The sequence below is a fragment of the Bactrocera tryoni genome, chromosome 1, assembly GCF_016617805.1.
Source record: "Bactrocera tryoni isolate S06 chromosome 1, CSIRO_BtryS06_freeze2, whole genome shotgun sequence".
NCBI classification, from domain to species: domain Eukaryota; kingdom Metazoa; phylum Arthropoda; class Insecta; order Diptera; family Tephritidae; genus Bactrocera; species Bactrocera tryoni.
This window is the reverse complement of record NC_052499.1, coordinates 2,672,622-2,699,466: the sequence shown is the minus strand read 5'-3', so window position 1 is coordinate 2,699,466 and position 26,845 is coordinate 2,672,622. Positions and strand designations below refer to the sequence as shown.

At 34.7% G+C, this 26,845-nt stretch overlaps 1 protein-coding gene across 2 annotated transcripts in view; it reads left to right on the top strand.

Moving 5' to 3' along the window:
- The first annotated feature begins 21,828 nt into the window (after nt 1-21,828).
- Nucleotides 21,829-26,845, top strand: part of LOC120777742 (neuroligin-4, Y-linked) — a 124,968-nt gene continuing 119,951 nt past the window's right edge. The window contains exons 1-2 of one of the 2 annotated variants that reach the window (XM_040109244.1): nt 21,829-22,530; nt 22,841-23,679. The gene's annotated coding sequence lies outside the window, so the exon portion shown is untranslated. Of the gene's footprint in view, nt 23,680-26,845 lie in introns of both variants that reach the window. The other variant, XM_040109236.1, reaches the window with a different exon arrangement.

The window sequence follows — 26,845 nt, the reverse complement described above, 5'->3', positions numbered from 1 at the left end:
TTCCTTAGCGGTTTCTCGAATATTTGTTGCTTCACTGGTTATTGTTTACTTTTTACGCATATTATTTATTTTTAATTTTTCAAAAAATTTGTTTAGCACATTTACTCAACTCTTTCGAAATTCACTCAACTGCAGAGGCAACCTGTGCAGTTGTGGTTGTGGGTGGCAAGTGCGCCTGCAGCTATTTTGCATTAGACCGCGCAGCGGATTACTAAGCGAGGCGCGCATAAAATTACGAGAGGTTGGAAAACAAAAACAGAGTAAAAGTAAATGAAATAAATTTGAATAAAGTGAAGCGCTGTTTTCCACTAAAAAAATGTGAGTCCCGCCCTATTATTTTTTGCACACTCTTTCTCCGCTTCTTTGCGATTATACTGATTTTTTCATTTATCATTTTCGTTTACTCTGTCAGAGTGTTTCTGCATTTTCTGCCGCCATACACTTCAACGCTGCTCGCACGCTTGCACAGTTAATCCTCTAGGCAATACTAGGAGAAAGGCGGTAAACCAAAAGACTGCAAAGCAGCAGGTAAGCTCCCACTATCAACTTTGGTTTCAGTTCTGTTTTTGCTTTTTTTTCAAGAAAATTGCTTTGCCTTAAAGCCAAATAAAAAATGTTTGCTTGGGAGTAGCTAAACTTTTGCGGCGTTTCGCACGTCTTGAGTTTCCTGCGTTATCCTTGAAGCAGAACAAGTGGGACTTAGCGGCTCGCCAGAAAAACAAAAACAAATACTAAGCGCAGAGTCTACACAGTTTTTGTTGCCGGCTTTGCAATACCTATATTAAAATTTCTCTGTTTCAAACTGAACTTGAGGCCACTCAACCCACAAAACTTGCATGCAGTTGTATGAGAAAGCAAATAAGCTAAAACTAAGTTAAACTGTACTCTTCACCGCTGAACTCAATTCAACGTGCAACGTAAGCGGTTTTTTGTACTTCTGACATTGCACGGATTTACTCACGTCTCCTTTGTGCATAGCTATTTTTGTTTTACTTCTTCTACATAGGAGCATATTTGATAAATGAACTCAGGTTCAACAGTTTCGCTGCCTGCAGTTTTTTGCTACTTTCCCCTTGCCAATAAAGTGGAGAAATCAATTTGCCCGTCTGTAGTGGAATGGAAAATTAGCGGCGAATCAGTAACATAGCGTCGACCCAGGGCCATGCATTTTTCAACTCTGACAGAATTTCAGTTTTATTTAATTTTTCAATTTATATTTATTTTACAAATTTTTTCCGCCGAAAATTGCTGAGAATTCCCTCGGGCAATTCATTGTTTTATTACATCTATAGTTTCCAGAGAAGGAATTTATGTTAACGGTGTTTGTGGTTTTACTTGAAATTTACTCAGCAAGTTCTGTTACGAAAAACAAGCACTGAGAATGATTCCGACTTTCAATCTTTAGCTCTGCTTCTTGTAATGAGGTTTGATTGTAAGAGTAGCTTATAATTTCGACTGCTAACTCTTTTCAGCACCTTGCACAACGAGTGCTTATTTCTGAATATTGCGTAGCCTCGAAAAATGGAAAATAAATATAATATTTCCCTTCAATTTTCTTATTAAAATAACTTTATGCTTTAGAACAATGATATTTCTTTTCTTTTCACAAATCAAATAAATGTCTTTTGAATGATGCGACAAAGAGTACCTCCAGAAATATCTTTTAGTTCCGTTCGATGACAATGTTGGCAACTTTCAAGGCATTCATTGATTTCACTATAGATTTGTGGTTTTTAACTTAAGTCTCTAGGCCGACATAAGCTGCTGATTTAGGGCTTCAGTTGTCTCCGATAACGATCGAAAATGGACTAACTGTGACGAAACTGTGAAATCGATATACTGGGCCTGTTTGCTATTACTCAAGCTTCTAGACAAAGTGATTGACGTATACTGCAGAGCAGTTCAAGTGAGCTGACGCAAGTATCAAAGCTAGATTCTGTCACGAAAATATAATCCCTCACATACATAGTAGCACTTCTATGTGAATCTGTTGATAAAAGCATTTTATCAGCGCATCCTTTGTTATATAAGCTATATATTTTCACATATATGCGAATCGTGTTATATTGTTGGCTCCTACGTTCAGCTTTTCTCGTTTATATTTTAATTTAGTTCATTTAATTCCTCTTCTAGTTGAATGTATTTTTTGCCAATGTCAACTGGGCTGCCAAGCGACCGCGCTCATTAGCTCTTCTCTGCCTTCATTCATCTTTGCCGCTATTTCCGCTCTTAAGTGTATACCAGTAGCTAATTATATCCAATAAGGAGAATAATAACTATTAGTATATATGCATATACATACATTATATATCTTTGTGTGCTTTCCGGACATATGCCTCGCCTTTGCGTACTTATGGCTGCACATCTGCTTTGAATTAAGCACGTCATATCCTGTTCCACTGCCCTTGAAGCTTTGCAGAAAATGCATCATTTATGAGCGAGCAAAAAAATGTGCAACTTCTTTATATAAGAAGTATAAATAGTATAATAGCGCCGAGCGCGGGGATTTGCAGATAAATGTTGAAAAATTAACCGCAAAAGTAGAATTTTCACATCATTCACGCTTTCGAGAGCACTTCATGGGCAATGTAAGGAGCTGTATAGAAGAGTGTGGCGTTGGTATAAACACTTGAACACTCTACAATCTTGAGCGCATTAAGCGCATTTTTTAATTAAATTGCAATTTAATAACCATCATGGAGAGCGCCAAAATTGAGCAGTCCCAAGATAAAGCATAAGTGCAGGAATAATATCATAAAGGAAAGAGAAAAGGCGTTGATGGTGAGTATAACGGCCGACTCACATACAACTTTTCTTGCTTTGCTTGACAATTCGTGATTTCATAACGAGGGAAGAAAGCAAAAGTTATGTCAAAGTGCTTCCCTTGCTTCCGTATAATGCAAAAGGTGAATGTTTTTTGGCAAAGCGAAAAAAGATAAGTGTTGCCAACATTTTGCTTCGTTTTAATGTGAACAAATTCTTAGAAATGCATACGTCGAACTTTTCTGTCAAAGCAAAGCGGGACTAAAGTTGCATGTGAATCAACTACAACTGTAATTAAGGATTTCTTGTTATGTCTTTATACTTCTGTATGAAATAAAAATTGTTTAGCATTAATTTAAAATGTATAACAGCTGTTTCGGTGCATTTATCTTTCATGCAAATTTCGGTTTAAATGCTTCGAGTTTGCAGCTTTAAATCATAACGTTTGTCTGTTTCACTTACTTGATCATAAAAATTTAAATGTGGAATCTTTATAAATGGTTGTTGTTATATGCAGCTGTAGCATTTTTCAAGGGACTTAGTCAGTCTTGAGATAGAATGTAATAAGATTGCGACAAAAGTATTAAAGGATTGTAAGATAATTGTAACTAAGCGTTTAGAACACGAGAAGATTAAGCTTACCATAGATAAGCTTAGAGCTGCACAAGCTCTATTATAAAGGAAAACACAAGTAAGTTCACCCGATGATAGTGGTTACACAAATACTTTTCTTAAGGTAATAAAAATGCAATATAAATATATACTTACGCCAAAAATGTATGCAAGTTAGTGATGGAGACATTTCGAAACATTTCAGACGCTTTAAATTCTTAAAACCTGTGGTAGTATCGAATACTCGGCTGAACTCAAACTTAGCAATTTATTCTCAATATATTTTTCAAGTCCACTCGCCACTAAATTTTGTTATAAATCAACAACCGTTATGTTATGCTACTTATGAGAACAAAATGTCAACATTTTTCCTCCTCCATTGTGGTATTCCTTCGTGTTTCAAGACTGTTTAACTGTTTTATTTTTAAATTCAAAGGCAGTACTTCACTGAAGCCGTTTAACCAACTCACTGAATTGAGCAAAACTTCTAAGTTAGTGCAATATTAATTTGCCCTCTTAATCCGAGCGACTAACCTATGATTATTCCATTAAAATTAAAGACTCTTGTAATTTCCTTAACCCTCACGTTTTCCACAATATACCACTTGTGAAAGAAAACAGTCATAAGTTGATAACGGATAGGTGATTCAGCCGTTGACTATAAAAATTTTCCCGTAAGCAAAGTGAAGTATAGTTGAACTCTCTGCTTAAATTTTCTTGGTAAATTTGTTAAGCAAGATCTGTGTATAGGTAAGTTTTCCATTGTATGTTCGTGTTTTGCCCTCTATATTTGCCACCTTATTTGTTTATTCCCCCTTTTAGTATAACACTATTCAAATTCAAACGGAGGGGACGTCACACTATGAAGTGTCACGTGCTACATGCCTCAAGCTAAAAGTCTCTGATTTTATTTTGGGGGACATAATGCCGCAAAAAATTTTGCTTATACTTTTACCGTTGTTTAAGGTAAGCAAGTTGTTTGCTTACTTTAGCGTGAATTTGCATTTCCACAGAGGTAAATTAGAAAGGGCTAATTTCTTCATATTCTTCTCAGATGTAAGCCAATTATAATATGAAAACTTTTTTCTAGTATATAACAAGAGCGTAGTCTTGTAACTATGTAATATTAGACGAAAATTTTAAAATGAGATTTGTATTAAAAAAAAACCAATTTGATTTAGCGAGTATTCTTCCTTAGAGATTTAATTGGAAGCCGCTCTTTGCAAGGCATGCATTTTTCCATTTTTTAAATTTAAGTGGAAACCAGTGCTTGATACGGTTTCATTTGGTTCGAGATGCAAAGGTACTAAAAAACATTTGATTGCTGTAATGTTGTATGAAAAATATACATATCGGTAACCAAATAATACAAGCAAACTTTAAGATGTATGCATTACAACCTTTGATAGCCATATTAGATAACAAAATAGGTAAATTGAATTGGTGTCCATTATATCAAAGCCCTCAAAAATGCCATAATTTATCTGTTGTAGTCATATTCTGGCTTAAGGCAAGGCAAGTTGAAGTGAGGGTTCACTTCTCCTTCCAAGATTTTGAAGAAGACACAAGTTTTATTTAAGAGTCGGCTTTGAAAGAGATACATTTTTGATTACCGATTTATTTAAAAAACGGATGTATTTGGTTTAAGGTTCAGTATTTGAAAAGAGATACGAGTATGTGCATTTGGTAATAGTTCACTTGTCTGGTCTTCTAATGCACTTCTTGCGCAATAAAACATACAGAAAGTTATAACATACAGTAAGATTTAGTGGCTTAATTAAACAAGTAAGGAAGGGCTAAGTTCGGGTGTCACCGAACATTTTATACTCTCGCATGATAAAGTGATAATCGAGATTTCATTATCCGTCATTTACATATTTTTTTATTTTGCTGCAAAATTAATTAGTTTAGATCAATTTAGTGTACTTTTAATATTGAATTGTATTTTCATTTCCCAATGTATGTAAATATGTACTATACAGACAAGGCATCAGATGGAATTCAAAATAGCGTTATATTGGAAGAAGGCGTGGTTGTGAACCGATTTCACCCATATTTTGTACATGTCATCAGGGTGTTAAGAAAATATTATATACCGAATTTCATTGAAATCGGTCTAGTAGTTCCTGAGATATGGGTTTTGGTCCATAAGTGGGCGACGCCACGCCCATTTTCAACTTTTAAAAAAAGTCTGAGTGCAGCTTCCTTCTGCCGTTTCTTCCGTAAAATTTAGTGTTTCTGACGTTTTTTGTTAGTCGGTTAACGCACTTTTAAGTAATTTTCAGCATAACCTTTGTATGGGAAGTGGGCGTGGTTGTTATCCGATTTCTTCCATTTTTGAACTGTATATGGAAATGCCTGAAAGAAACGACTCTGTAGAGTTTGGTTGAAATAGCTATAGTAGTTTCCGAGATATGCACAAAAAACATAGTAGGGGGCGGGGCCACGCCCACTTTTCCAAAAAAATTACGTCCAAATATGCCCCTCCCTACTGCGATCCTTTGTGCCGAATTTCACTTTAATATCTTTATTTATGGCTTAGTTATGACACTTTATAGGTTTTCGGTTTTCGCCATTTTGTGGGCGTGGCAGTAACCTTCTTATGGAGCCAAGAAATACGTGTACCAAGTTTCATTATGATATCTCAATTTTTACTCAAGTTACAGCTTGCACGGACGGACGGACAGACGGACGGACGGCCGGACAGACGGACGGACGGACAGTCAGACATCCGGATTTCAACTCTACTCGTCCCCTTGATCACTTTGGTATATATAACCCTATATCTGACTCTTTTAGTTTTAGGACTTACAAACAACCGTTATAATAATAATAATAATAATACCTAACGATTACCCTCCTCCCGCCCAACCGACGCGAGGGGTGCAATCCGCGAACGAGCGGAATTAGCCGAGTCACAAAAGGCAAGAGAGTTTTAAGCGTTGCGATCTTAAGCTGCTCAGCTACAGAAACAAAAATTTCAACAGCCGAAATTAAGAATTAGATTAAAGTTTATAATTTTTAAATGTTACTTGTTAAGAGTAGATAAAATAATTTTTTTAATGGTAAAGAGTGAGTCTGTTAGATCAAATGTGCTGGAATGAAAATTGAAATCATGACATATACGGCGGAATATGTGAACAAAACCATAATACTCTCCTTAGCAACTTTGTTGCGAGAGTTTAAAAATAATAAAAAGTGCAGAAATAATTATTATATAAAACAAGATTTCACGTTAGCTGCTGCAACATAAGAAAACAGCGATTAGATAAACTTAAAGCACTAATTGTTCTTCAGCTAAATTTACCTGCAGAAAGTAACTTTGCTTGAAGTATTACACATTCAAACCGCTCAACAGTGCTTCTCCATCTCGTCTTCACAAGTTTTTCATAAGAAAATGCTACTTACAGAAATATCACCAAATCGCTAAGCAGATAAGAAATCCCCTCCAATAAATACGTTTATATCCGAAGACTTTGCGTTTTCCCTAGGTTCCATGCACTTGCTTTCTCAAATTAGTGCAACAACCGCAAAGCATACAACATGCCATATTCTCCTGTGTGCATATGCAACAAATGTACATCCCACAGAGACTATCTGTCTGCGTCAAACGCCGCGGTTGCGCGCATAGCTTAGCGAATTTTTTCCTTGGAGCAAATACAATTGCAATTTCAGATAAGAGTATGTAAGTACTTGTATATGTGATATGCAAATGTATAAGCACATGAGCTCGTGTGGACTCTCAACAATTTCAGCAAATATACAAATATTTTTATGTGCAAATTTATGTAACTAAGTAGCAGCAAAACGACTTAAATATATTATATACATCATATATACATATATAAAATATATATATATTTATGGAACATATATGGAGATAAGCATTCTCACATAAGGAAATCTGCTCTGTAGTAGTATGATTGATGGTCTTACAAAGTGTTGACGAAAATAGCACAGCTTAGTGAATGCTTGAAAAAGCTGGGGTGCCTACATGCCTTTGAATTTCCTTATTTTTCACACTGGAGTGGTATTTGGCATTAGGGGAAGTGCTGAAGAACTGAACTTAGATGAGTTAGATGAGTTACTTGTAAATGCATTATGTTATTTTAAAGTAAGGTGTCTCAAATGTTCGGTGGATTAGCTCAAACGAGTGTTTATTCCACTGAAAATATAAAGCCTTTTTGAAAAATCAGAATAATATTTTTTTGGATATCATCTTCGTAAGTTTAGAGCGTGTTGCTAACCTTCAATAGCATAAGGCGTCAGAAGGGTAATCTTCTTTCAAATTTTTCTTTTTTTTTGCATTTGCTTTTCCCTTATACACTAAAAATTAAGTAGAAACCCACTTTACCATTGGAAGTTTTCGAAAAAGGCTCAAAAATAAAAACACCGCTCGAAGTGCACACCTCAAGCTTTAAACGCATTTCTCTCAAACACACACTTTTTTACACTGGCGGACATGATTCCGGCCGAACTACTAAACCGATTTGCTTAATTTTTTTTAATGTTCACAAAACGCCTGGCTATCGTCCCTACTAGATTCATAATTTTTTATAATTTATTGACAATGTTATGACAAAAAACAGGGGGGAAAATTAAAAAATAAAAACGTTAATTACTTTTTTATTTATCAACAATTTTTCATGATTCTATGTAGTAGGGACAGTAACCATTCACGTACTTTTTAAGAATAAATTGGGTTTTTGTGTTTCACAGGATCCAAACCTGAGAAATCGTGTCTGGCAGTGAAAAAACGCAACTCATTCACCCAGTCATTTCTCCGACAGATGTCATCAAAAGATTCCAAAAAAAATTGTTTATATACTCCACGATATACCTCAAGATATGTGAAAAAAGTTCTAATGTATAATAAAAACTTTTATGAAAAAAATGTGAAAAAAACAAGCCAGATTACCCTACTGACCCCTTAAAGAGATCCTTCTTGATTCCCATTGAATACCAGCTATATAACACGACTGATAATATAGAATAGAGTAAGCAGCATCACGCTTCTAACTTACATCGACAGAGTCCTAAATTTATATATACATGGAATACATATATTTATTATATAGAGCAGAAGTTTGCACCTCATTGACAAGATTTACGTTCTTGGTGTCCGAAGGACTGCTAATTGTACCACGAATATTCAAAATATCTTAAAAGGCCGGTTTAAATTGTGCTTTGGATACTGTAGCGGGTTAAATTCCTACTTATGCTTGCTGCAATCTGATTTACCAAATATTTGTTTGGTGACCCCGCTACTTCTTTACATTCGTAGTTGATTTCACTCATCAGCCTTCTCTCTATGAACCGAGCGACCAAAGAAAATGTAAGGAAAGAGTGGTTGGGATCTTTTATTAAAAAGTTATTGATATCACAGGTTTTACATAATAAACGCAGATATTTGATAGGATGAAGTTGTAAAAGTCAAGAATACAAATAACTGGAAATGGTTCATTTTAACTCACTGTAAAGTAGTAAATAATTGCAAAATCTTTATAATGCTTTACATAGACACAAATGTTAAAAGATTAGATGACTTTGTAGCGATTTCAAAATAATGGATTATGTGTTATTTACATAACAAATTAATATGCACCTGCAATTGTATAGGTTTGAACGTGAAAGTGAGCAGTTTCGTAAATGATTGTCAAATAGACATGCTGATTTTGCATAAAGACAGGATATATTTGCAAAGAATACTAAGATAAACATTTATACACGTACGTATTTCAACAAAAACAAGCACCAGTATTAGGCAGCTTGCAAATTTATAACTGTTTTTAACTGTATATGGAAACCCGGAAGGTGCTTTGGAATATTAACGGGATTTTGTAAATCATTTCCAGACCAATATGCATATATTTACATATATTATTTGAATATTATTTCATGATTCAAAATATTTCTTTTTCATAGCTACAATTAGTATTAAACCTTCTTCTTGCTGTTTTTTCGTATAATAAACTGTTTATGCTCTTTTTAAATTTCGGTTTCTATTCTGAAGTAAGAACTATCCATCATAACATCGAGATTGCGGTTTCGGTATTCAGTGTCACAGGAATTATGCAAATACATATCAGTTTTGAAGCCGTTTAATTTTAGTCTCACATATAAATATTTTGCTGCATACACAGACGTATGTATGTGCAATCACAATATGTATGTAGTTATATAGTGTTATATAAATTTCGGAATTTTCTCAGGTAATTTGCAACAATACTGTAAATAAAGTTTAATAGCTGCCGGGTCATCGGTTTCAATAAAACGAATATATGTATTATTATCTATATATAGTACATATATTTGAGGAAACAGAAGCTTACTCGGTGCTTGAAAGTGCTTGTCGTAAGGAAAATGTGTTGATAGTAATGCTTTGGCTTAGCAATTTACGCTTGCAAATTATTCATTTTATTTGATTGATGTAGGATGTAAGAGTGATAAACGGCCTCTTATTTCTGCATAAAATATCGCTTTGACATGCATTTTGCGGTCAATGAAATTTTAATTACACAAATTGTCTTTATGCATCTTTAATAGTTCTTGGTAGTTCTGGACCAATGTGTCTACCTTTTAATGTCAATTTTGAGTCAACAAAACAAATACATCGTGGTTTATATTAAATTTATATCAATTGCTTTAACATTTAAACTATGCTTTTATTAAAAGATGTGGGTGATGACTGAAAGTCACAAGGTATATGGTATGATGACACTTGTTTGTTTAGAAAGTGATGCCCCTGAAAATATGCTTTCGCTACTATATTTTTCGCTGTAAAAAACAAACAGCTAGCGTGAAATTATATGTTGCTATTCACTTTTCATGATTGAAAATATTAAAATATTTATTTAACAAATCGCTCTATCAGTTTAACCAGCAGCTCTTTGCTGGCGGCACTTACTCAGGGATTACATGAATGTAATTGCACAAACTGTAATCTGCCATGCAACACTTTATCAATCAATAGGGGCTTTGAGCAAAAATGTGTTATGAATTTATATAAATTGCCCCATTGTGAACATAAAAATACGAGTATATGTAAAACGTTAAGCCTGATTAGCCGTTTATTGTTGATATACTTGAATAACATACATATGTGAATATATACGCTTTGTGCAATTTTATTTTTCAGAGAAAAATAATCGATTTAATTGGGGTTTTGCAACACTCGAAAGCTTTTGGTGCTAGACGGATTTAGCTTTTCAGAATAGAATACCATATTTTGCACTACTCGCCAAAATTTTTAGATGATGCAACAAATATTTCGCACACATACGGGAATAAATAAATATCTGATTTTTTTTACTTATATTCCATATTTTTTTTAAGATACCTTAAGCCAATCAGTCGTCTATTTTCCGAGCTTTACGTCGCTTCAAATACGCTTCACCTGTACAACTTTTTCAAGAGTTTCAGACTCTAACTCTTGTTTAGTGTCCGAGGTACATTTTTAAGCAGCGTTCAGCTTCCGCTCTGTTGTTATCTCTTTTTCTGTACTCAGCTAACAACTTTCATGATGACATCATGCCTGCTGAGAAGCTTTCTTTATCGCTGTACTTGGCTTCAATAAGAAAAGCGGGTCAAGGAATTCAAGCATTCTTAGTAAGGTGTATCTCAAGTACTCATAGACCGAAGATTTGATATCCCTTTTAATTACAGCTCCTAAAAATCTTCGAGGGGGATTTCACACACTTCGATATATCAAATATTGTCGCTGAAATATTGAACCAATTTGGCGCTGAGTAGAACATATTGCAGCATTTAACGCACTAACACCAATCGTTGGAGTGAAATTTTTCGAAAAATTTATTTATTCCTCTGACAGCTTAATACCAGTAACAAAATAAGCCGGACTTTAAACATAACCATGTGATGTCACTGGGACACAGGCCTTTCAAATTATTCGCTGAATATTTTATTTTCTTTGTTTGCGCTTTTCATTTTACATTTTTGTGCTACATATTATACTGTTGCTGTACACCATTTGCTGTGCTATTATTTTAGATGAATTGGATTGAGTTTGCTCTTGATTTGCTCAATGTTATGCATAGCTCGGTGCAGTCAATTTCGCTGGCGCACAGTTGGATCCAGTGTGCGCCGTTTTATTCCAAACAAAGATTTATTTTGTTTACCTTTGCATTGAGCATGGGAAAAGTGTAACTGATATGAAAAGGCATAGCAATCAGCCGTCGCTGCACAATTTCTGACATTTAGTTAGAATAAAGTTGTGTTCAATAGAAATTCACTTTGTCGGTGAGCGTCGCTCAATTGCTGCTGTTAGAGACGGCTAAGCAAGCATTGCCGGCAATTGTTGATGGGCGCAACTGAGCAGAAAAAATCAATGGTGAATGCCAGATTGACTATATATTTCATGTTTGAATTGAAATAAAATAAAAACCGATATCAAAGTATATTCAAAGTACACATATACATAGAAAGATAAAATTCAGATAAATTGTTGCAACGGCTCGTTGCCGCACCACAGTTCATGTGCAACAAAGTTCCCATATGTTACGTACAGTTGCTGAGTTGTGGCAACTGAGGTAGAAAAATATCACAAATCAGCCAAAAATATTGTTGAAGGCGGCACACTGGCGTTGAAAGGGAAAAATTTCCATTTTTACAGCTGACTGATAGACGTGAGTTCAAATGTGGCGTCTGCGGTGGCGGTGAGCTGGACTCTGTGGGTTTATTTGGAGGATGCTAGGAAATTTGCAAAACTTTTGTTTGTGTGTGTGTGTGTGACTAACTTATACTTGCGGCCAATGGAGTCGATTTTAATCTTCTTACAGCGAGCATTTTTGTTTAACCAGAATCACCAAATCAAAAATTGATGTATATGCATCTTCTACTTCTTTACTGCCGTAAACACTGCTAACGCGGTTATAGCCGAGCATCTACGTGTACATATAAGGAGGCATTTTGTGTTGAAATTCCATTTTTGTGGTAGTCTCTATGCTTTCTTTCAATAGCCTTTTGCTTGGCAGAGTAAATCGAAATGGAGAGAATATACAATTGACTTTTTCCAGTAGACCTTGAAATGTGCTGAGCTTCTATTCTTGGTAGACATTAACGTTAGCGTTAAAAACAAGTGTTTATTCTAAGTTTTAAGCTTTATTTCGTTTGTCGCCTTCAATTAATAATGAAAATTTAGAGAGCAGATTATTTATTTCTGCTATTATTAAATTCCCAGTAGTTTCGTTCCAATTATTATATTTCAAATACATGGAATAATATGCTCGTTGTAGACAATTTTGGGGTGCTTTTACATATGTCTTTTACCATAAATTCATAACTTTAATATTTAATAACTGGCTAAGCTAGTTTTTATTTATTTGGGAGGCTCAATTCACTAAAATTCTGAATTATACAAACAATGTGCAGAAATCGTCATAAATTATTTTTATTGTGAAACCAGTTATTTTGTCGATCAGCATTAGTTAGAATTTTGCCATTTAAGCCAATATATTGGAGATACTGGAAATGACATTTCTAATGAAAAACGTTAAGTTCGGTGCAAGCCTTAATACACTTAACAATTACTAACGATTAATTTCAAATTTTGAAAAAATATAACGTAGGTAAAAAAATTTCTATACAAATACCTAATTCCGATAGTTCAGTTTGTATGCCTGCTACATGCCGCAGTGATCCAATATCGACGGTTCCAACAAATGAGAACCGACTAGTAGAGGAAAAGTCGTGTACAAATTAAAGATCGATTTCTCAAACACTGGGAAACTAGTTTGCCTATATTCAGACGAATAAACAGACGGATGTGGCTGTCATCGACTCAGCTCACATGCTGATCATTTATCTATATATTTTATACAAGGAGTGTTCGAAAGTAAACAGGACTTTAAAAAGCAAAACAGAACAAATGGGTTTTCTTCGCATCTTTCCGAAAAGGAAGAAGTCGCACGGTACCATTTCAGGTGAATACGGGCAGCGGTTAATGGTTTAAATGTGATTTTTGATCAAATAATCGTCCTTCGAATGTTGGATTCTGAGCAATTTTTGGTCGTCAGTCAATTTGTGCGGAACAAACTGTGCACACACCTTTCGTAAGCCCAAATGTTCGGTCAAAATGCGATAAATCGATGTTTTGGAGATGTTCAATTCCATTTCCATGAATTTTAAAGATGATTTCGGCTGATTTTTCATGAATTCACGCATTGTTTGGATGGAACTTCCGGTGATCACGGATTTTGATTGACCCACATGTTGATGGTCATTTACGTTCTCACGACAACTTTGAAAACGTTGAAACCACTCTGCTACGGGATAGGCAATCACCGCCATAAACTTGTTTCATCAGTTTTACCAATTTTAAAACAAAGTTTAATGTTGTCTCTTTGTTCGAAGCTCATTTTCGCACCGATAACACAAACATATTGACACTTAAAACGCAATAACTTCTCTTCCAATCAATGAAATGTCATGAAATTCTCACTGGACATTCGATAAAGATAACAGATTCTAACGTACCAGTCGACATATAGATGGCGCCACCAGGGGGCGCTAGATTCAAAAAGTCCTGTTTACTTTGGAACGCTCCTTGTATGGTCTGCAACATTTACAAACTCAAGTGGTTACTCGGGTTTACAGGTTTCAACAAATCGATTTTCTATTATCTTATTAAATTCTACAACAAGAAGATTGCTCGAGAACTATTCAACCAATCTTCATAAAATTTTACGCAGGTCTCAATTCTTAAAGACTTCGATTGTGTTTTCGATTACAACTATTTGAAAAAAAAATTGTTGCGAAATTTTCAATAAAAATTAATTTTTTTTTGTAAAAGTGTCTGCCAATAACTCAATTTTCAGTTATTTTTTTCCTCTGTCCAAGTTCTAAGTTAAGGTTTTAAATATTATTAAATATTACTTTAAAATATTATTTTCAAATTTCAAAATCATGTTGGAACCATCGCTATATCGTTCAAGATATTCAAAAATTATGCAAAGTGCCAGAAAATTTTGATTGGGTTAATCTGTTATCTCGGAACTATTTGTTTCCACAGTTATTCGATATTTCGGTGACGCCAAAACAAATGAGGCACCCTGTGTTATTAGTTGTCTATACGTGAATAACAATATTTCCAAAAATGTATTCTAACTATATACATATGTATGCATTATATATATAAATATCGCGTAGATGCTGCATGGTACAAGCAAAAACTGTGGCTATGTAAATCAGCAGCATGCAAATGGCAGGGCGCTCTGGAAAAGCGGTTATTTATTATTGACTCGTACAGACGGTAAATAATTGATTTTAGCTCATTTCTATAGAAGAGAATAATGTGAGTTATATACCAGAGATAAAGGTGTATATAAAACATATATGTATGACAAAGCTGCAGTCACAAAAAAATCGATATAAAAGAGATGGGTTTTAGCTTATGCAATTAGAGTTGATACAAAAGTTCAAGAAATAATTTTTCTTACCTTGGAGTTATTGTTATACATTCTGGTTTAATATCTGAACTGACGGCTATATTATTTATGAAGGTTCAAGTTTCACGTTTCTCTAAGTTTTTGTTAATTCAATGACTTCATAAAACTCAAATATTTAGCAGATACAGTAAACCCGACTAAATATCTAACTAAATATTTGTTGTTCTAATACTACTACCAATCATCCGCTCTGATAAGTTGTAGAGCAAACTCTGGAGCCCTCCTCAACACAACGCTCCGAATTTTTGAACTGACTATATAGCATATATTTTTATGCCCGCACACGCACACCTGTGCAACTCACACGCACACAATATCAATGCCAATGCATGAAAGCGGCACACGTCAATAAATTCAATTAAAGAACGAGGGGCGCTCATATCGCTCCAAACTCCTATACGGCATGTCCTAAAAATAGCCGCCTGCTGTAAAATGCGGCTGGCGCGCTGTTGCAGCTGCCACTTAAAGGGAGCTAAATGAAACTGAATGTTACAAAAAAAGAACGATTTCGCTTTGCCTTTACAGAAAACCGCAAAACGCGCAAATATTCTCGTGTTTACGATGTAACCGCTTTGCAATGATTCTTTCTTCAGATTCGAGATTGTTTACGTATCGTTGCAAAAACAGCAAAAACGAACGTTGACATCGAGGAGCGTGTAATGCGCATCTGGCATGCCACATCACTTTCGCTTGCGTGCGCGTGGCTAAAATTAGCAGCTCGTTTTATGTGCAATCGAATGCATGGAGCGAGCGCTGAGGCCGTAGGTTGTGCGCACGTTGCAATTACACAGTGAGTCGTATGTTCGACGCCTGGGCACAGCAGTCAGCCTCAAATTGGAATATATATTTTTGGGGAGCAAGCTCGCCACACAAATACAAGATGCGGTTAATTATTATTAGAATGCAAATTGCAAAGGGACCTATTGGAAAATCAGAAAAATTCTTCTTTCAACCTGGTCCATTATTTTATACTTCAAAATATTAAAGTTAGGCTTCAACTCCATTCGCTCTTAAAGCTCATAAAATGCTTGAAATTAGGAAATTATGTAAACATTTAGTTTAACTTTTAAGTGTCGTAACTATATGTTTCCCCTCTTCAATGAATCTTCAAATGTGTTGGAGTTTTATTAGCACAGAACTCCGTCCTAATCCAGAATTAGCAGTATAGCGAATGTATGTACTTGCATTTGCCAATTACCAAGTTACTGTTAAAAAGTAATTAAACCGTATCACTACTGGGTTTAACATTTTCTTTCGGGTCATTTACGCATATGTGTACATATGTAAGTCACATGTGTACTATTAGAAGATACACACTTGTGTTGTGAGCATTTGAGGCCTAACAAATATTACCTTAAGCGAAAGTAAATTTAAGGGAGAGATTTAAAAATAGCCGATAAAAATAAAACATATTTTTGTTGACTTTCCGTTTTCGAAATTAAAAATTTAATATTTCAACGCTGGATCCAAGTGAGTCTAAGAAAACCAAAAAGCTTTTACTCCATTTTAGCTTGTTAAAAATTATTTCATTTTATTTCAGCGCATATCATAATATTTTAAATAATTTTTTCACCAAACTTACACCATTGACCCTGCCAATGCCTTATCTAACTAAAATGGCTGTCAATTCTTTAAATCCTAAGTAAACATTCAAGACATATGCTTAATTTGGCATATAATTTCTACATTTTCTACATTTGCAGATAAAACAAGCATTTGAAAGGCAAGCCGTCTCAGACTGTCAAATTTTGAGAATGTAAAATCTTGTTTCTCTTAAATAATGCGAATGGCATAATATGAGTGAGACATATGTATGTACATAAATAGCTATATTTACTAAATTTAAGTAATGCCTTTAATAAATTTTGACCTTTGAGTCTTAAATAATGTTGAAATAATTGTTTAAAAAAAATTGAAATTTTCGTAAAGTCAGCTTGTCAAAAAACCTTTGACGAAGAATAAATAATGAAAGAAAGTAAGCAAAAAAAATATTTCGATGAATGAAGCCTAAGTTATGTCACACATTACTTATTAATAGCTTAAAGATCCATTTTTTGGTTCTGATAACAAAAGTGACTAGCAAAAGTGACTTATTATATTGCCCGATTGAATTAACATGTTATACATATTACACTGCCAGTATCACATTTTTTCTTTAAACTCGCACGGAATGTCCAATGTAACTACCCTTACGGATAATAGTTAAAATAAATCATGGGTCTATACTTTGATTAAGAAACAATCATGCGACGCTTTTTAATCAGCTAAAAATAAACTTTTGCAGTCCAAAAGAGGTTTAATTTTTTCTGGACACCTATATCTCAGAATTTTAAACAAAGAATGTATAAGAACTAAATATAGCATGCGGAAGAGCTTTTTGCTAATAATGGTTGTTCTAAAGTTTAGTGAGCGAAATAAGCTTTGAAAGCAGCGCGAAAAGACCAAGCTTAGATAAAACGCTTTAAGTTCCTAAACGCTTTTGACGTAACAGTATCTGAACTTTGAAAAGAACTTTGGACACCTTAGAAAGCTTTATTGCCGGTCTTAGGTAAAAGCTTAAAGGTAAACTTTTCGTTGCCAATATGTGCTGCTAATTAAAGTTTTATGTTCATGCTGCACTTCCTGTAAGGTAATTTCGAGCACATTTGATGTGTAGATGGCACTCTTGCCATCACTGCTCAATTGCGCCAGTGCTTACCAACATTTTAAATAGAATAAACAGAGACAATAGTTTGCTTAACAACCAGCGCTTACCAAAGACAGTTTAAATAAAGAATATAATTTTATTTGAACGAAAATTTACCGCTAGTGGGCGTCTATAAGGACTATACCTATTACGTTTGAGCGAGCTCTAAATTTCGCGAAGCATGTTCAGTTACTCTACCTCTCAAGGCCTTCGGTGAAATGTATTTCATATGAGTAAAACCAGGTGCCGCTATAGGAAGTTGAAAGTTTTTGAGGCTCTGTAAAGTTTCTATAAAGTTTTTAAAATAAACAGCATAAATCCAAATTACTAAGTTTTCCTTTTTTATTTGTTAACTGAAATACAAAGTAATAAGTTACACTCGTCTACGCTCAAGATAAACTAAAGGCTCATGAAAAAACTTAAAAATATTTAAAATGCGCTCGGAGTGCTATTACACATATTGAGAACATATAAAACTGTTTAACTTCTTAAAAAATATAAAACATAAAGCGACATAAAAAAGTTAACCACAACTTCTCATTAGCGCTTTCTCAAAAGCTGCTTATTTATTCCTTTTTTCAATTGCTATTGAGCTGGCTATTTCCTAACTATTGCCTACATATAAGTACATACATATACAATGCTATTCGACTTATAATCGTTCCACATTTGATAGCAGTAAATTTTGAGAGTGACCAAAATGCTTCCAGCAAAATTACAGCTGCGGAAAAGCCAGCGCCAAAAGCTGGCTGTGGTGGTGGCGACGAAATTGAGTGATCAAAATTAATGAAGCACACATTTATGCGGTGGACAAATTACATGTATGCTCATGCACGCACACACACAATACATACTCGTACATGTGTGCGATTTATACGAAATGAGCATACAAACTCAATTGATTTCATATGCACACACGCAAACGCGTGCATACTTATAATTTCATACATGTGTTGGTGTTGGTGTAGAGCACAAATGCGAATTTAGAAATGTGTCGATGCCATGACTGGCTCCGAAAGTCATTAAAAATTCACAAAACAAACATAACGCCTGAACTTCGCAATAAGCGCGCCACCTAGTGCACACACACACATACATATGCATTTATGCACATACATACAACATCGCATTAATAATAACGCCGACTAGTGTGAACTTTATAGGATTGAACTCTGTATGTATGTTTGTGCATTTGTATGCTCTGATATCTGCATACGGTATATTAGTGCTTTCCGTAATTTTTGAAAACCGACTTTGGCAGCTTATACACTCACTAAAGTGCGCGTAGATGAATGCGTGTTTGTTTACGTTGCGTTTGCATCAACAATTACTTTTTGTTTCAGGTTATTTGCATTTCCAAACACACGCACACACACACACAACCACAAATACACGCACTTCTTTCTCACTCTTCTTTACGCTCCTCTCTGTTGCAGTCTAATGAATATTATCTGAGATCATTATGCGCAATGATACGCTATTAGCCGCAACAAACAGCCAAACATTCAGAAGTTACGGAAAGCCTGCTTTTAGGCGCTCAATGCATTACGTTCGAGTGATTTCCAATAATGGCAGACATCAAATGAATGCCCACAACAACAAATGCCAATTGCATTCGCAATTCAATCCAGTGGCATACATATGAAGTAGTGAATACGGTTGTACGCGGAGTTTTAAGCTTGCGCCACTAGGCTTTCAACAGAACTAGTTACTTGGTAGCTGAGTAAAGCCAGTTGCGTATAAATATAGCAATGTAAAAATATTTTTCTTCATCTGGTTAATATTTGATAACTTAGAGACTTTCATATAACCTAGAAATAGACCACTTCATTTCAATTTAAATGCAAAAACTAGACCCAAAGCTTTTTGGCATTGAAATAACGTTTGACTGACTATAAAGAAGTGCTCGGAATTGAATAACAGAGAAGTATTTTCAACAACGTTTGAAAAAAAATATCCGATACATATAATATATATACATAGTATAATCGATTTGTGTGCCTTGAAATATAAAAAGGGCGATTTTGGAAGAAATCGCTTTGAAGAAAACATAGCATTATTACAAAGACAAGGGTTTACGCCAAATATTCTAAAAATTGTCCACTAATGTTAAATCTCAAATTTTTGAAGGCCATACACAGGCTAACGACGCTAAAGAATGTGCTCACCCAAAATTTCAATAAATTGATTGTTTCATGAAAAAGTCATTTAGCAGACTAAAAATTTAATTGTTGTGGATGTAGCGGCGTCACAACAATTGCTTGTGAGTTACCATCATTCTAAATGCGACACTTTCGTTTATTAACGTCCCAATTCAACCAAAAGTGAGCTTGATCGCTGCAGAAAAATCTCTTGTAAAAATCGCGTTTGGTGGCCACCCCGTTTTGGGCCCATTCACCGAACTTGTGACGCGTTTGATGGTCGTTTGGCTTTAAATCTTCTACGATTTGAATTATGTAAGCACGCTAACCGGACAATCTGCCATAAAGTGGACGAGCACAGATCTATGAGTTCTTGCACGCGATGGCGGATGGATGTCTGATGGTCGATTATCTCGACTGAATATTGTACGCAGAGCGCGAGCAAATACTTTGGTAATAAATTTGAACGATTCGCAAACGTTGTTCCTGGAATATAAATCAGGACATAGCTGTGCATATAAATACCGTCTATTTATAAAAGTTATAAATTTATGGTTTATTGATTTATGATATATAAAACTTTGTCTGCATGCATAACTACGTTTATTATCAGTGATGATTGAAAACTTATTGTAGTTGTTCTTATTGGTCCAATTTCACAACCAAAAATTCGTTTCCATCAAATAAAGCGTCGTTTGGCCACAACAAAGAGTAGTTTAGCGCAGTAGGGAATTCGATATGAATTTGATATTTTTCGAAAAATTAATGCCTCAAATGCCAAGTTGCTAAGTTCAATCAGAACTGCTGATACATTTTAGGGGATTTTAGATACATGGGCGATAAGGAGGATGATTAGAAAACAAGCTAAATACCCTTCACAATTGCATTTCAGTTTGTATGGAAGCTATTTGCTATAGTTAACCGATCTGATCAATTTCTTCGGAGATTTCATTGTTGCCTTAGAAAATAATATATACCAAATTTCGTGAATGTATATTGTCAAATGTGAAAGTTGTCCATACCAGAACTTGATTCCGATCGTTCAGTTTGTATGGCAGCTATATGTTATAGTGGTCTGATATCGGCCGTTCCGACAAATGAGCAGCTTCTTGAAGAGAAAATGACGCTTGCAAAATTTCAAAACTATATCTTAAAAACTGAGGGACTAGTTCGTATATATACAGACAGACGGACAGACGGACATCGCTAAATCGACTCAGCTCGACATAGTGATCATTTATATATATACTTTATAGGGTCTCCAACGATTTCTTCTGGGTGTTACGAACCTGTTCAGGGTATAAAAAAGTGTCTGTTTTCTATCGGTTAGTTAGGGGTGTCTGCGAGCTAACTTTACACAAACATAATTCGGTCATGCATTCGTTTTTTGTTGCAAAATATCTTTTCATTTATGCGATCATTTATGAAGTGTTGAAAATATCACATTTGAGCGTCCATTAAAGCAGGTAAAATTTGCCAACGTTCAATTTTGGCTTAAAGTGGTACAGAGATAGATTTATGAAGGCACTTATCAGTTATGTTTTACACGCAAGTAACACTGTGATCTAATTGAAAGGTGAATTTTTAATGTATACTTCGCGTGTATTTCGAATCGGTCAATTTTTTTTCTGTAAGTTGGTAGCACTATCTGTGCTAAATTTCACGTCAAAATAATCTGTATAAGTTGGTAGCACTATCTGTGCTAAATTTCACGTCAAAATAATCATTAGTATTTAAAATACGCTTCGTTTTGTTAGGATCTAAAAGTGAATTCTTCAATTTTTTCGCCACTCTATAATAATAACAAAAAAATTAATAAATAAATAACTTTCCATTTCTCCTCCATGGTTTTCGTTATAATAACCCTTATACACCTCTCCTTTTATTACACAGCTTACTCCTCATAATAAGGGGATATAAAAAGTCCTTGCATTAAAATCACACAAGAGAAATATCCCTAAATTGGAGAGTAAAGTGTTGCAACGCATGCGTCGTCCCCAACAGGCTCACCGCATTTCGCGGCAGGAAAATTGCGTCGCTGCTAACAGTTGGTGCAAACACGACTCGTGCACAGCAGTTGCAAATACGAGTTCAACATTCCGAACTCTCGGCAATTTCAATGGACTGTCGTCAGTTGATGTTCGATATTTGTGTTGTTTGGTATGGATGTACACATACCGACGGCGGTACGCGTAGCGCAACGACGGCGCATAGTAATTTCTTGTGATTTTAAGCGAAATAACGGTTCATCGCAAATAAATCTAAATGCGATTTGCAATTTAAAGTGTAATTTGTGTTGTGCGCATAAAAAAATATGACAAGCTTCAAATAAGTTGTCAAAAGTGTTTGATCTCCATTAAACTAAAAGTACTTAAATCTTAGTAAAAGCCGAATCCGAGTAGTTTTAAGGCAAATAAAGCTGCGCTAAGATTACGTGAAATGTCCAGCAGTTCGCAAATGTGTTGAGTGGGTGCACAGCGTTGAAGCGAGCAGTGAAGCTGTGTGGCGTTAATTGCTTCTGTCAATTGTGAACTACCGAATTGTTGTTGTCTATAACATATATAATTCACCATTCACTTTGACAGTTTGCATTGCATCAACAACTATATAGTAACAGTAGTTGCTAAAATTTCATGCTGTCAGCAATTCAAATGTGTGGCATTTGTGCAATTCTATGGAACTCAAATGCAGGCATAGCACCGGCAATTGTTCTCCATGCAGACCTACAGTGCGTATGAGTGCTCAGCAGTTGCGTGCATTTTGGTCAGCTACAGTAACATAGAAATCAATTAAGCTTATATGAGTTTGTGTGCTGTTGTTGCTACGAGAGGCCGAAGCAGCTGTAAGAGTTCAGTGTTGAGATGTAAGAGATGTTGTGTCCAAGGTAGTAAGAGCTCTGCAATTAAAGCGTGAACGTGTGTACTTGCGTGCTTCCGTTTTGGACAGTAGAAGGCGCCACTATGTCGTCCTTGCTTTGTCACACGTAAACTGGCAACTGTCTGAAAGGCTAAGTTTACGTCGCAGAAGTTGTTTGTGTCGGTTTAAGTGTAGTTCGGTCGGTTTGCCGGTGGCGCTGTCGTACACTTAGCTACTATTGGTCTTTACATACATACTTATATGTATGTATGTTTATAGTGTCTGTGTGCGTATAATCAATGTTTCCTGCCTTCTAGCTAACAGCGTTAACTGTGTCACTTAGTAGTTAAAGTGCATGAACACGTTCTTTCGCAGCGCCGTAACAAATTCATCCGGGAATTACAACACTCAACTTAACCCAATACGGAACGTAATGGACCTATTTGTGCGTGTGCAGCAATAAGTAATGCAAAGTCTGCTGCCCTTGTAACATGTGCTAGTGAAAGGCACAACAGTCTCAAAAATAGTAAAAATCTACCGGAAAACTCAACTTAACGAGGTTTATTGTGAAAATTGTCGCAGTTATGTACCTTTTTCCGATATTTGGCATTGGCATTGACAGATGTTTGCTGCCATAAGTTACGTGCACTGCATACTCAGCGCGCTTCCACAACAAAAAGGTGAGGCAAAACAAAAAAGTCAGAAACCGTATATACATACATACCAAAGTGAGAAAATGTGAAAATGTGTAGAAAGTGGAATGAAAGTGATGTTGGTATGAAAAGCAAGCAAATCAAAAATATAAAATTTGAAGAAAAAAAGTTGTAAAACGCAAAAGCTCAGCAAATTAAAGCTGACACAAACGCCCTTTGCCCAGCTGCAGTTTTAAGTGCGAGGACATAAACCTCTGGCACCTGCTAATGTTGGCGCTGAAAACGTGGCGAGAATAAGTGACGCGTAATTTCATTAAATTTAATACAAGTGGAAAGGAAGTAAAGCAAATTGGCAACAAGCAAGTTCTGGAGAAATAAGTATAGTGGCCGCAGACAAAATGCCTTGCTGGCCATAATTGGAAACGAAATTGAAATACATTTTAAATAAAAGTGTAGTATTATATTGAAATGCTGAAGTAGACAGCCATTTGAAAATTAAACAGGTAAAGACATGTCAAGACGCTTTGTATATTTTTAAATATGTATAATCACACCTTCAGATATAATATCTAGATATTTACATTCAATAAAAGATAGCCACCAATAAGAAATACCGGAGAAAGGTATTCTTTTTTAATCCATCGACTTCCTGAACATGGCGTATTGTGTTTGCCATGAAGTTTGTAACACCATGGAGGAAGCGCCGGCAGCCTCAAGGGATCAGTAGGATAATCTGGCCTGTTTTTCTGAAATTTTTTTCACAGAAATTTTTATTCTGCAATAGAACTTTTTTCACATATCATGAGGTATATCGTGAAGTGTATAAACAAATCGGAATTTTTTTATGACATCTGCCGGAGCAATGGCTGGGTGAATGAGATGCGTTTTTTCACTGGCGGACACGATTTCTCTTGCTTGGATCATCTGAAACACAAAAATCCAATTTATTCATAAAAAGTACGTGAATGGTTATTGTCCCTACTAGAATCATGAAAAATGTTGATAAACAAAAAAGTCATTAACATTCTTTTCTTTTTTTTCACATGTTTTTTAACATAAATTTTGACATAACATTGTCAATGAATTATAAAAAATTATGAAACGTAGGGACGATGGCCAAGCTTTTTATTAAAAACTTAAGCAAATCGGTTGAGAAGTTCAACCGGAATCATGTCCGCCTGTTTAAAAAAGTGTGTTTTGAGAAAAACGCGTTTAAAGTTTGAGGTACTGAAAACTCATACAAAGATGGACATAAACCTTGAAAAAACGTCGAGCGGTATTATTATTTTTGGGCCTTTTTCGAAACTTTCCAACGGTATAGTAGGCTTCTACATTAATTCTAAGGGTATAAGGGAACAGAAAATGCAAAAAAAAAATTTGAAAAAGATTACCCTACTGACCCCTTAAAAATATATATACTTTTTTAAATAATCAGCATGAAGAGCTGATTTGATTTTTCTCTGATTTTTTGAGAAATGAATCTGAAAATTTGTACATGCCCTTTTGAGGCAAGACAAAAAAAACAGAAGAAGTGGTATGAGAACCCAATCTACTACGCCTGAGAAATACCCGCTGAAATTCTTGTTTAAGCTAAAATTTTATTTAATGGATCGCCTCGGTATGATCCTCCAAAAAATTACTGATTTTCGCGATTTTTTTTTTCTTAATATTAAAGTTAACTAAACGGTCCGTGTTTTTTATTATAAATAAATACATTCATGACAAATAAAAAATTACTGGTTTTTTTTGGTTTATTTATTAAGTGTATAATAGTCAAATAAATTGTTAAAATGACACGTAAACAAAAGGTCTTGTACGATGTCTACTATTGCGGCCGCACCTTTGATCTGAAACAAAAATTTCAAAAAGCTTATTAATCTGAAGAAAAGTCGCTATCGCGCTGTGGAAGCTTTTTTCCGAAATTTGACAAATTGGCGACGGTTAAAACAAGTTTGAACAAAAAGTATCGATTTTGGCCCTTTATTAAATATAATATAAATATAAATATAAAAATATGAAAATTAAAAAATTGGAACTAGATATATTCCAAAATCTTCTTTTGAGAATAAAAACCGTTTTACCAAGTCATTCAAATTAAGTTAAACGTGTTATCGAGACTTTGTTGTGTACCGGGGATGATATGGTACGTGTTATGTGAACTAATAGTATGTCTCCTATCAGGTCCGGTCATATTAATTTTCATAAAACTGATGTAGGATTAATAACTTGCAAATGTTTGGTGTGGGGGATTACTTCAAAGGAATAGAAAAAATGCCTTACAGGGAAGGGTTAATTGAGGTCATACAAATTGTATTCCATTCTTCTGCCGTTAGCAGTTTAAGCTCCATATGAACTGTGCTTAAGAGCTATCGCTTGCCTCTAAAATTTTCGAAACAAGGATCAATTAATGAACTATAGCAACTTAATCCGATTTTTTATTTAATTTATTAGAATGAAAAAAAACTTTGAAAGGACAGAAAAATATAACAAGAAAGTTCTGCAGTGTATATTGTTATTTTAGGACAAAAAAATTACGGAAAAGAACATTTTGAATTTATTGTTTGGAACTTCCTACGTTTTATCTCCAAATTGAAAACCATTGAAAAAAATTTAAATTGGTTATTCCCAATATGCAATATATTACAACAGCTATAAAATGTAAAATGTAGTATGTATAAATGTAATTTCTAAATAAGATATTTTACACACAGTAATAATTTAGTCGGTTGAAAGTGGTTTAAAAATTTTCAAGCGGCTTTTTGTGGGATAATGTCTGCGCACATAAGACAGATTTGGCAGATTTATATGCACTTATGCTTTGAATATTATTATTACGCTCCGTTCTTCAAATATAGCCTTCAATATTTTAAATTTTTGTAGTTAAAACTTAAATTCTCAAAAACGTATAACGTTATATAAAAATATTTAGTCTTTGTTGTAACAACTTTACATATTTAAATAATTAATAACTTAAAAAAGTGTTATTAAATATTATAAGAACGCTTGTATATGTGTGTATGCATTCCTTGAATAAATATTTCCTCTTAAGACTGGAAAGTCAGCGTATTTAAGTAATCACTTACTTCATTATTATCTGTTGATAATAGTGAAGTTGTTTGTTGATCATAAACTTAGTAGAAAATTGCCAGTCACTTAATAACCCACATATGTACATATGTATGTATGCATGTGGCGAAATCAGCGAGGCGATTCAGCAATTGTGCGTGGACAATTGCTAATTACACCTAAAACCAGATATTTATGCTTTCTCATGCTCGAGCATTTAACGCTCAGTAATATTTATGCGTATATAGCTTACATACATATATTGTACATTTGTATACCACATAGAGTGTACTCCAATTAATATGTGCGCTTTATTTACTTCTTCAAAAGACAACAGTAACATAGCCTAGCTTAAAGCGGCAAAGACGCTACGAGTTTCTGATATTTTGAAAATAAAAGCGCTTGATTTTGATGGGTCACTTTGGCAGATATATGCTAAAGTAGTCACATGTGAGCTAGTCATTCGAAGATTGTACCGCTATCTTGAAAAATAATCCATGTCAACTTTCGGAAAGATATTTTATAAAAAAAAAATAAAAAATAAAATAAATAAAAAAAAACCAACATGGGACAGTTTGGATGGCAGATATACGATAACGTGAT